The sequence below is a fragment of the Lissotriton helveticus genome, chromosome 11, assembly GCF_964261635.1.
Source record: "Lissotriton helveticus chromosome 11, aLisHel1.1, whole genome shotgun sequence".
Classification (NCBI taxonomy): Eukaryota; Metazoa; Chordata; class Amphibia; order Caudata; family Salamandridae; genus Lissotriton; species Lissotriton helveticus.
Genome location: NC_136072.1, coordinates 301,435,574 through 301,447,725, shown reverse-complemented (window position 1 = coordinate 301,447,725; position 12,152 = coordinate 301,435,574).

The following is a 12,152-nucleotide window of genomic DNA, read 5'->3' as shown; positions in this document are numbered from 1 at the left end:
TTAATGATTTTAAAATGTGTTCCTGCAAGGAGGTAGTAGATAAACTAGCGCAACGTCTGGCAATTAAGCAAGGTTTCGAGGGAGAAGATGAAAATAGCCTCAGTCTTGAGACTCGGCCTGGGACAACATTAAAAGAGGAAATATGCAGTTTAAAGATGGCAACCCTTTGGGGTCAAGTAGATCCCAATAAAAGCCTGGAAGATCAAGAATGAGTCTCCTGTTGGTGGAAGCATGAAGAACAGTTCCCTCGACAAACTAAAAGGAAAAGTAAATTAGCAAGAAAAAGTAGGAAAAAACCTGCCCTGATCACATAGAGATCACTCACCCCTCGTTTTTTTGCAAACATATTTTATTGATTTTCATCACAGCAAGCAAATATCCATCGTCACAATAATCAAACTTCCCTCTCCCCCATCTAGTATTATCTATATGCGCAGGTATACGTCCACTCTCCTGAGTAATAATGTTCATATCCTACTTTCCCCATGTTCAATTAGGAATCGTGGCATAGTATTTATCAATTTACATGGCAAACAACCAACATTAATAATCTGTTCCATCATATTAATCAAACCCCTAAGGGAGCCCCCCCCATCCCCCTAGCCACCCTCCCTCCCACCGGTGTGTTCTAACTATTTACAGCAATTCAGTATATAGAGCTTGTGTTGACAATCAGTCAGGATGCACGTTATTGTAACGGGTGTTCCAGCATCCCGACTCACCACAACTCACTAGTCCCCATTGTCCTCAGTGGAGTGGGTTATCAGCGTCTGAACCAGTTCTTCCCATGCCCTTGCTGTATCTAGTGCCTTTTCATTGGTCTGGCGTCTCGCCTGCCGGAGACGAATGGCCCCCTCTCCACTAGCCCACTTGATCAGCTCAGCTCTCCATTTTTTACTGCTGGGACCTTCCTTCGCCTTCCAGCGCATCGTAATTTCCCTTTTCGCCAGTTTTAGGCCCATATCTATAAACGTACTTGTCACCTTCATCTTGGAAGTGTGAGGGAACCAGTGCAATATGCATGTCGCCATATCAAAGGTTAACTGGCGTTCCGTAACCAAGTTCAGTAGTTCCCCCACCTCCTCCCAATAGTTCCCTAACTTCGGGCACTCCCACAACATATGGTCTAATTCTGCGCCTATCGTATTACACCTAGGACACATCACATCCCCAACATTATAATGTTCTATGATTTTACCCGGAGTCAAATATGCCCTATGTATTATAAAGAAATGTACTAGTTGAAAGCGTGCATTCCTGGTGCCCTTCCACGCCCTACGTAAGAGTTGACCCCATGTAGCCTCTGGTATGGGCCTCCCCATGCTCACCTCCCATTTCAGTCGTAGAATATCCACCGGCGCCAAACCCTCCGTCAGCATTCGTGTGTATAGACATGTTACTGCTTTGAAGGTACCTGCTGCCATCACCACATACTAACACGCTTGCGTTATGTCCGGTTCTAGCAGTCCCCCCCTTCCAGTGCTTTTGGATAACTCACACAAGGCTGCATGTATCAGAAAGTCTCCTCTAGGGAGATCAAACCTCTCCTGCAGCATCTGAAAAGATAACAGCACTCCATCTTCGTACAAGTCCCCTAACATGTGTACCCCCGCTTGCTCTCACTCCCATAATGACGACCAATCTCCTCCATGGGGTAAGGCTGTCATCATCCCTAGTGGGATCTCGGGCGCATAAGGACGTTGCGCACCCGCCCTTCGCAGGCTCCTATTCCTACACAACCTCAGAGTCTTTTCCTCTAAAGTGAGATCTTTAAGGTCCAGTCTTTGCTGCAGCACTATGAAAGACAGGATATGTCTCGGAATTCCACCCCCCTCTCACATGTTCCGGGCCCCTGAATTCCTTGGCCACCGCCTGTGTAAGAACCTGCAACTGCGCTGCAATATAATACAACTCCAGGTCAGGGACCGCTAAGCCGCCCTCCACCTTAGGTCGCATTAATGTTTTAAGCGCCACCCTGCGTCTCCCTGATCCCTAGATAAATCCTACAATCATAGATTTCAGGTTGGCGAGCACGGCACCCATATAGGTAGCGTCCTAAAAAGGTACAGCAGTCTAGGTAGTGCCACCATCTTCAATAAAGCTATCCAGCCCATCACAGCGAGCGGAAGGGTACTCCAAAATGCCATGCTCCCCTTAAGAGCTTGTACGCATCTCCCTATATTCCCTTCTAAAAGGTCGCTGGTTCCATGATAAATATGTACTCCGAGGTATGCTAAGCAATCAGGTTCCCACCGCACAGTCGTCAGCATCTTAGGCACTACCCTCCCCGGTTGCACTGGGAACAAGCAAGTTTTACTCCAATTGACCTTGAGTCCTGAGACCATTCCAAAATCCGACAACAATCGCGCTGCCCCCGCCAATGCACCATCTGTATCTGCTAAATACAACAGCAAATCATCCGCGTATAATGAAATGTATTGTTGTTCTTCTCTAAAAGCCAGGCCCTCATACCACTGTCCCAACCGAGCTCGCGCTGCCAGTGGTTCCATTGCTAGTGCGAACAGCAAAGGGGACAGCGGACAACCCTGTCTTGTCCCACGGGCCACTACATAACGGTAAGAAATCCTCTGCCCTACTTTAACTCTTGCCACTGCCGAAGTATACAGCACCGTCATCCACCTCACAAACTCTTCGCCCAGTCCAAAGTGCCCCATTGTTTTATACAAATACAGCCATTCGAGGCTATCAAAAATCTTTCCTATATCTACTGATAAAATTACGGCCCTAGGCGAGTCTATACCTGCTTCTCCTAAGATCCTAAGATCCTCACCAACCTCCTCACATTGGTGGCAGTATTCCTGGAAGGGATAAATCCCGCCTGATCTTCATGGACCAAGGCAGTCATATGCTGCAGCAAGCGCGACGCCAGAATTCGACTAAGTATCTTATAGTCAGTAGTAAGCATTGACAATGGGCGATACGCTGCTGTATCTGTGCTATCACGTCCAGGTTTTAGCAGTGATACAATGAAGGCCTCACGCAGCGATTACGGCAGCTGACCCAGGTCCCGTGCCTCGCTATAGACCTCCAGCAACCGTGGTGCTAGTATGTCTATATATTGCATATAGAATTCCACTGTGAATCCGTCCACTCCTGGTGTCTTATTCCTTGCCATCTGCTTAATGGCGCTCCTAATTTCTTCCAGTGATATGAGCCGACCAAGATGCCGCGCCTGCTCTTCCTCCAACTGTGGAAGCATTACATTCTCCAAGTAGGACCCAATAGCCTGCTCATCCACTGTTAATGTACTTTCATAAAGCTTCTCATAATAGTCTCTGAACCCAAGCATGATCCCACTCTGAGTATAGATTGTTGTTCCCTCAGCCCGCCTTAGTGCCAGAATCAGGGAGCTACGTGGTATAGGGTTAGCTAGCCAAGCCAGCAGCGTTCCTGCCTTGTCGCCCTCTGCGTGTGCTTTCTCGACATACTTCCGATAGTCGAAGCAACGCAGCCTCTCTACCTCCGTGGCCAGCTTCTCTTTAGCCTCTATCATCTTCCTCTGACGCTCCGGGTGCTCAGGCCTAGCCTGCTCCGCCAACCTCAATCGTCTGTCCGCTGTTTCAACATCCTGCAGCAGGGACTTCCTTACCCCAGCGTATTTACTTATGCATATCCCCCGTACTACCACCTTAAAGGCGTACCATTCCATCGCCCTCGTAGGAGTAGACCCCGCATTCTCATTAAAGTAGTGTGTTATCCCTTCCTTCACCTCCCTACGAAACACCGGATCCTCTAATGTTTCGGGGCGCAATCGCCATGTAGGAATTTCAGCCCTTTCCTTCATCCAGTGCAAAGTGAGCAGCAGTGGGTTATGATCGGACAAGGTCCTAGTGAGATATTCAGAGCTGGTCACAGCTGACGCCACCATTGGAGAGCACAACACAGCATCCAGTCGAACATGCAGTTCGTGGAACGCTGAAAAGTAGGAGTAATCCCTAACTTGCGGATGATGCGATCTCCATACATCAATCAAATGCCACCTAGCCTGCCAATCCAACCTATGCTTGGACAGTCGATGAACAGGGGAATCTGGTAAGGGGGGATGAGATCTGTCCATGATCGTGTCCGCTATCGAATTAAAACCCCCCACCCACTATGATCGGGCCCGCCAGAAATTGTGCTAAAGTGCCAGACATTCGGTCCAGAAATCGCGCTTGATCTACATTTGGGGCATAATGCTACATATGGTCACCTCCCTGCCATATAGGCGCCCTTCAACCACCACAAATCTGCCCCCCATCTATTGTCCGTTTAAGCATCTGAAAAGGGACCCCGCTCTACTCCAAATTAAAGTCCCCCTTGCAAACGCCGAATATGATGTGCTAAATACCTGTTCTCTCCATCTACGCTGCAGTGCAAGGCCCTCTGATCTATTAAGGTGTGTTTCCTGCAGTAACGCTATGTGCACTCCCCTTCTAACTAGATATGCATGAACCCTGTGACGTCTCGTCATCGTGTGTAGCCCCCTTACATTCCAGATAATACATCGTAAATCAGGTACAGTCCCCATCACAGCAATACAACCACTCCCTCCCTCCACTTACAGCTTTGAATACACCGGTGTACCCCAAAACCCAACTCATCCCCCAACCCCCACCCCACCAAGAACAGGTCCTAAAACAACATTGTTAGTTCCCATCCAAACTAATCCAACACTCCTCTCATACCTAAGCCCAGCAGTAGCCACTGCAGGCATGCCTTAAGGGCAACAGGGGGGGACTTAGTGCCAACAGAGACCGCTCCCGCTCGTACAACCACCCCGCTGATATCCCAATAGAACACAGCCACCTCTTCCACCCATGCACCAGTTAACAATATATAGAAGCTTTGCACTTTAAGGCGTTACGCTGCCCCGGAGTCATCTCCCAGACAAAATTATCTGTCCACCACAGTGTTCGACTGCACTATTACAGCGCCATACATGGCTCACACACAGCTCCCTAGCCGATCACTAACCCCATCACTCAACAACACAAATCCTCACTCATCAATGAGTCCATCCGCCGTGGCTGGAGTGACCTGCGGCATCCGAACGCTGCCGACCTCCGACAACTCCGATTCCGACTGTGTCTTGTCCTTCTCCCCGTCCATGCTCCCTGGTGATTGCCAAGTATGACTGCTAGATAGCGCTGATACTGCCTCTAGCGCATTCTGTCTCTCCAACTCCGTTTGGGACTGCGATGGTCTCCGCACTTTCTGCCTCCTGCGTCGAAGACGTTGCGACTGGTGCTTGGGGAGTCCTTCCGATATCTCCTGCAAACGCCGTTCTTTCCGATCCGTGCCCGCTGTACGCTTCCAGCCATGTCTATGCTTCTTCCGGGGTATCATGAAAGTGAGTAGCATCGTCCAGCATTGTCTTCAGTTTCGCTGGGAACAATAGCGAGTATTGGATGCCCTCTGATCGCAGCTCTCGCTTCACAGCCAGAAATGAAGTACGACGGCGCTGGATGTCTAATGTATAATCCGGAAATATGGTCACCCTTCCGTTATCGACCTGGTATGGCCCATCCGTTCGTGCGCTCTGCAACAATAAGTCTCTGTCCTTATAATGCAAGAGCCTAGCCAACACTGGACGTGGGGGACGACCCGGCTGTGGGGGTCTGGCAGGCACCCTGTGTGCGCGTTCCAATGTAAAGAAGGTAGATAGACCCTCAGGTGCAACCACTGTTCTCAGCCACTGTTTGAGGTATTGCACCATATCAGATCCTTCCACTTTTTCAGGTAGGCACACCACGCGAATGTTGTTGCGTCTATTTCGGCTTTCAGCATCCTCGGCCCGCTTCTCCAATGCTTGTATTTTTGCTTCCAACACCTTTTGGGCCGGCGCCATTTCCTGGATAACCGTTTCCGTCTGCTTCACTCTATCCACCAGCTTAGAGTGGTCCGCCTTCAGTAGTCCCAGCCCCATCGCTACCTGCGTGATGTCCTGTTGCAGAGCCGTACGTGAATCCGCAATAGCTTCTAGTATACGGCCGAACTGCCTTTGTATTTGAGGATCCTGGGACTCCTCCATCCCATCCGATTCTGCTTGCAACTGTGGCTCGCCCTCCGGCTGCGGGCCGCACCCCCCGGTTTTCCTCTTGGCTTCCCCATAGTTAGAGTTTAGTAGTAGCAACAAGGTGGAATCGCCCTCTCCGTTAGTTCTCAGGTTCCCAGATACACTCCCACGGCCTCCACCGCTTACTGAGCGTTCCGGAACTCCCTCAGCTAGGTAAGTCTCCCTTCCGCCTTCACAGATTTTCAGCGTGCTAACCGGTCCCTTCCATTAATTTCACAATAGTCAGCAACACACAAGGAACCGAATCTCCCCAGTTCTGAATTCGCACCAGTGGGCTTCAGCACCCAGCAGTGGAAGCGCCAAAAGGGTGAACCCCAGCCCCCTCTATTCTGGGAGCCAAAGTGCCGTTGCTGCTCTAAGCACCACACCCTCTCGCGCTTGCTCATCACCCAGCTTCAGGGCAAAGTTGACTTCTTGGATATCGTGCACCGTCACTCATATAGCATCAGTCTTACTGTGTCCTCTGTGCCAGCATTTCCACGTCATTCTTCAGGGCCACAGCTCGCCTCCCATTCCATGCTCTGTAGCGTCACCGGCACTCTCTCTGGGCTTGCTGTGCCCTTCCTCTTCTCTTGTCCCGTTCCGCTGGGTGTTCTATTGCATGTGATGGCCTGCGGAGCTCCAGGTCCCCCCCCCGCAACAACATCCAATCAGCCCCCTCTTGGCCTCTCGCTGCAGGGACCACGCTCCTCACCCGCACCCCCTGCTCCCCCCGCCCCAGCCTGCAAGGCACAGCCGCTCCCCAGCCTCGAGACTGCCTCCGCGGCCCAAGGCCACAGAGCAGCCCGCACCCCACTCACCGGGACAGGCAGACAGGGGCCAGGTTCACTTCCCGGCTCTCTTCCTGCCGGTCCGGGCCTGACGCTCAAAAGGCCGCAGCAGGAGTTTCAGTCCGTCGCACGACCACGCCCCGAAAGGCGTCGCTCCACCAGGACGGAGCGGCCCACGCTAGAACCTCCGCTGCGCAGCGCTTCAACGTCCCTGTGCCGCTGCAAGTCAGCCAGAGTCCTCCGATCGCTTGGCTTGTCTGTGGGGTCCATCAGCTCCGGATACGTGTCCGGCACACCAGTTAGCGCCGCCGAACCCCAGCCGGGGGATCGGGCGCCTCACTCCAACACTGCCGCCATTTTGCACACTGGGTTCTCGGCAAGCTCGTCGTCCGAGAAATGTCCCGGGGCCTCCCCTCCACACCGCAATTGTCGCTGGGGAGACACCAGCACAGGGCAGCCCCGTGCCCACAACTTCTGGCGCCACCGGGGACTGAAGGGCCTTAATAGTACAGGATTACTGCGGGATCGTCGCGGAGCTCGGAGCTCCAGCAGCCCGCTCCATTGGCCTCCAAGCCACGCCCCCCACTCACCCCTCGTTAATAGTTCAATAGGAAGACCTGGACCGTCCTGGGAAGGTCCCTGCGGGCCTGAATCCATCCAGCACTGCCTCAGCTCCGGTACAAGATATTGCACGCAACAAATCAGCATCTCCTGTAAAATTGAGGGCAATTCTTACCACATGTATTGTGCCCCCTGGGACAGGTAGTTCGCTGATCGGGGGAATATCTGGTGCGCCAGAAATTACTAGACAGGTCCCAACAACCTAAAGAGGAGCAGGGCCTCCCAGAACCTCAAGTGCTGGCAGTAAATGGAGCTATCACCGGTCATAACCTATTGACATAAAGAGATCCTCTCGGCATTGGCAATCATCCCTGTGGTTTGATCAACACTGGGCAGAAGCTGATATGGGTCCCGGAATTCAAATAGAGAGGCTCCCAAGATGTTTCGAACCATTCAAGTATCCTAAAGTTGTTCAAAGCCTTACCAGGCATAGAGTATGTTAGGTTCAAAAACATTTCATCAATCAAGTTCATGCTAGCAAGAGGGAGACAGCATATGGACCCCACCCTGGTCACCTGCTCATCTCCGGTGCTTCCGGCCCAGATCCTGGAAAAGAGAAAGCATTTAAAAGACTGGGGTATTGTAGTAATCACCTACCAGGGGGATAGATACCCCCATGTTCTCCTAGTAGGGCCACCATTAGACGAGCAAATAGTGTCCTAATTCTCAATATTAAGAGGAGCAAGTGGTGGGCCCTCCCTCATGGCTCATCACAAAAATTAGCACCTGGGATTGGCTACTGATAGCCTTGTCTCGAACTAGGAGCAATAGGGATTGAGTGGAGGGGCGGCAACCAGCAATTGTTCAGGGTGACCTGGCAGTCTGCTCTTGGAACATCAGCAGCTTGCAGACAAAATTAATGAATCCAGTGTTCACAGGATATCTCGGATCATTCAATGTTCTAATGTTTCAGGAAACCTGGGCTCAAAATCGCATCCCTCTCATCAGCTACAAAGAATACATAAAACCAGCACAAAGAAGGAGCGCCTATGAAAGGGCCAAAGACGGCCTGACAATTTACATCCACACTAATCTAGTGGGTAAAAAAGCAGAAGTGTACGTCAATGACCCAAACATGTTGGTATTGAAAATTAGGGTTGGACTTATAATTCTAAAGAATCAATCATTCTTATAAACCTATACATTAATCCACAGAAAAGAGCGGTATTGTCTAGAAGAATGGTAGCCCATCTATCCCAACTGAAAGATAGTCATCACAAACCCCGCTGGCTAGTTACAGGAGACTTTAATCTCAACTTATTTTACCAGCCATTGGAGGAGAATATTGATGCAGTTGGTCCCCTCCCTGAGCAAGCAATGCCATTAAAAATTTGGAGGGATAAACTTGGAGAAGAGCTTATAAAGGCCTACCGGCTACTGGGCCTGCTGAATGGTCGGAAGCCAGCTGATACTCCCGCCTGAACAAGAGTCTGGGGCAACACAGGATCAATCTTAGATTATACACTTGTTTCAATGTCCCTGTACAATCAGATTTGCGATTATAGCATAGTCCATCATGTAAAGTATGACCACAATCCTCAGATTATTATGGTGAACGCAACCATGTGTAAACACAAGGCAGTTCGTATGATTCAGGGGGAAACTTGCACAGAAAACCTGAACAGTCTGAAATGGACCTCATGCACTGTTCACTCCATAGCAGAGGAGGCAGTTACAAGCTTGCAGGGCCTAGCTCTTACGGGTCCTAATCCAATAGTGGCATGGAAAATACTCTCCAATACATGACCAAAAGCCACAGTGAGAATAGCTATAATAAGGGAACTCGACTTGTCCACTGTAAATCGATAATTATGCCTCCCCACATCCGAAAAAGAAAAAAGAAAACTGGCAAACTCTTACGACAATCACATCAACACCCAGGAGACACGGAAATATTACAACAACTCGGCAACTAGAGTCAGCGCCTAAAAAAGAGATTTGGGTGTATAAAGAAGCTACACAAGAAACATTATGGGCCCAACTACTTCACACCTCTAAAACAAATGACTGGAAAAGATTCTGGTGGATAATAAATAGGAGCGAGAAAGGCCCAGGAGCGGCAAACAACGCTAACATTAGTGAGATGGAATGGGTTCAATACCTGAATTCACATATTGAGGGAGGTTTGATGGTTACACCTAGCCCTCATTGTGCCAATAAAGACAATGTGGCACCACGGATAATTACATCAGCGGAGGTAGAGAAAGTAATCAAAAAGTCTCAGGCAGACTTTGCCCCCGGCCCTAATAGGCTTCCCCAGGCACTGTTCAAGCACTTTACATCACAGTGGGCAGGCTTTCTGGCGTCAATGTTTAATCACATTTGGGAAAATTGCGTTATTCCTGATAGCTGCAGGGGCTCAATACTTCACCCCATTTTTAACTAGTGTTTGGCATGTTCAGCTAGCAACTACTGGCTAATTGCACTGATGGCTGTTTAGCAGAAAAACTTTTCCACATTTTTATTACATGATTTGGAATCTTGGTCGCATGAAAATAGAAGACTCCCCTTAAATCAGACTGCCTTCCAAAGGGGTCAAGGCACTTTAACCAATCTCATGACCCATAGCCTAATTACAAATAGAGGAAAGGCAAGAGGAACATCTCTCTATATGTGCTTTGTTGACTTCAAGGAAGCCTTTGATTGTGTTGCCACGGAACAAGCTTTGGGCCAAACTCCAGCGATGGGGCATCCCACCCAATATCCTACGAGCAATTAGGCTGGTAGATTCAGATACATGGGTCAAGATAAAAATTGGAGATGGCACTCACATATCAAAGAAAGTGCAAACAACAACTGGCGTAAAACAGGGCTGTGTGCTAGCCCCCCTTCTTTTTAATTTGTTTTTGGCAGATCTCTCAACAGAGCTAGATGGGCAGGTAGCTCATACAGTGAGTGTTGGAGGATAAAAAATGTCACACATTCTATATGCTGATGATTTACTGCTGTTTAGTAACACTCAAATAGGCCTTCAAAGGCTGCTTAATTGCCTTTGTACTTATACAGGAAAGAATGGCCTGGAAGTAAACTATTAAAGGACAAGTGTAATGGCTTGCAATCGGGCCCCAATAAAAGTCGAAAATTGCATCTTAATGAAAACAAAATTGATGAGGTTGCCACCTACGTGTATTTGGGGGTCAAAATAGACGCAAATGGCACTTTTGCATCTCAGAAGAATGTGATTAGGGCCAAAGCACATGCTATCAATTAAGGATTCTCATCACTGGCTAGATCCATCCCAGGTCATGACCTGAAATCCATGGGAACAGTTATGCTAGCCAAATTGATACCAACCCTCATGTACGGATCGTAGATAATGATAGGTGACGAGGCTCTTCTGCTTGATAAACTGTTGATAAGAGCCTATAAACAAACTTTTAGACTACCCAGGTCGGCCTCGCCTGCAAATGTCCGGTTAAGATTTCTACTCACAAAACAGTTACTCGACTGGCCGGCAGCGTTTGTAAAGCTGTATCACAAACTGCGTGCAGTGGCCGATAACACCTTGGCAAATCTAGTCTGGTCCAAGATCATTCTACAACAGAGAAATTGGGCCAATAAGAAACATCTTGAAAATAGTATCAGGATGCTGGAACTGGGCAACCTAAGGAACTCTAAAATCCCTGAGCAAACCTTTAAGAAATTGGTAAATAAGTGGGCTAGATTGCAAAGCTGGACTGCAGACAAGGAAAGGTTGGCCAAATGTCGTTACGGGTGGCTGGTGCTGAAATCCTTTTCGACTAAGAGAATAACTCCTGCTTGCAGCACCCTATCACCAGAAGGTTAAGTGGTCATTTTTGGCCCTAAGTCTTGGTGAGAGACTCACATTAGACCTCATGTCTAAATGGAGGACGGGCGGCCTAAGTAAAGACTGGACCTGTCGTTCATGCCATCAGGAGATCGAGTCTTTGCTTCATATTGTATTTATGTGCCCAAAGCTGACCGACCAACGAAGAAGTCTATTAAGACGATAGTTTCTTGACCAGGGAATCAGGTCTTGTAGGACTGCACTCATGGAGTCAATGGACCCAAGTAACACAATGTTGAATAATAGATTAGCCCAGTTTTTGGTCATTGTTAAATAAATTGATTAGCACATAGTTCGAGTGTTGAGTGAACCAGGGGGGGCTCAAACCTGATATTAGGCTGTGACAACACCTTCGGTTTAAGTAAACTCACATGAGAAGGGCTGCTAGGAACTGCTATAGTAGCTGTTTCCTATCCTGTGATGCTATGGCAAAAATGTGCTTAACCCAGCACTTTTGTCTTGCACATTGGCACTTTATTAATGCACAGTTTTGTATATCTGCATTTTTTCCGTTGAATACCCACTGTCCATTTAGTACAGGCTCTCTGGACCTGCACACAAGCCCTTTACTACTTATACCAATTTATTTATGAGAATTGCCATTGGCTGCATTGCAAACCTGCACTTTAACCAATTAGGGAAAATGTCAGTGCTCGATCAGTCACCCTGAGCAATTTATCATCTGTATTTGGCATTTTTATCTATATAGTTAGGAAGGGAAGTTTAAAAATTTGAAGATCCATTAACAAGATGTCCAGTGGCTGAAGTAGATATATGAAAAATGTTTTAGATATTTTTGTATTTGTTTTTTATTGTTCTGTACTGTATGACCGAGTTGTGTTTATGGTTTTAATTGACTAATAAACTATTATAT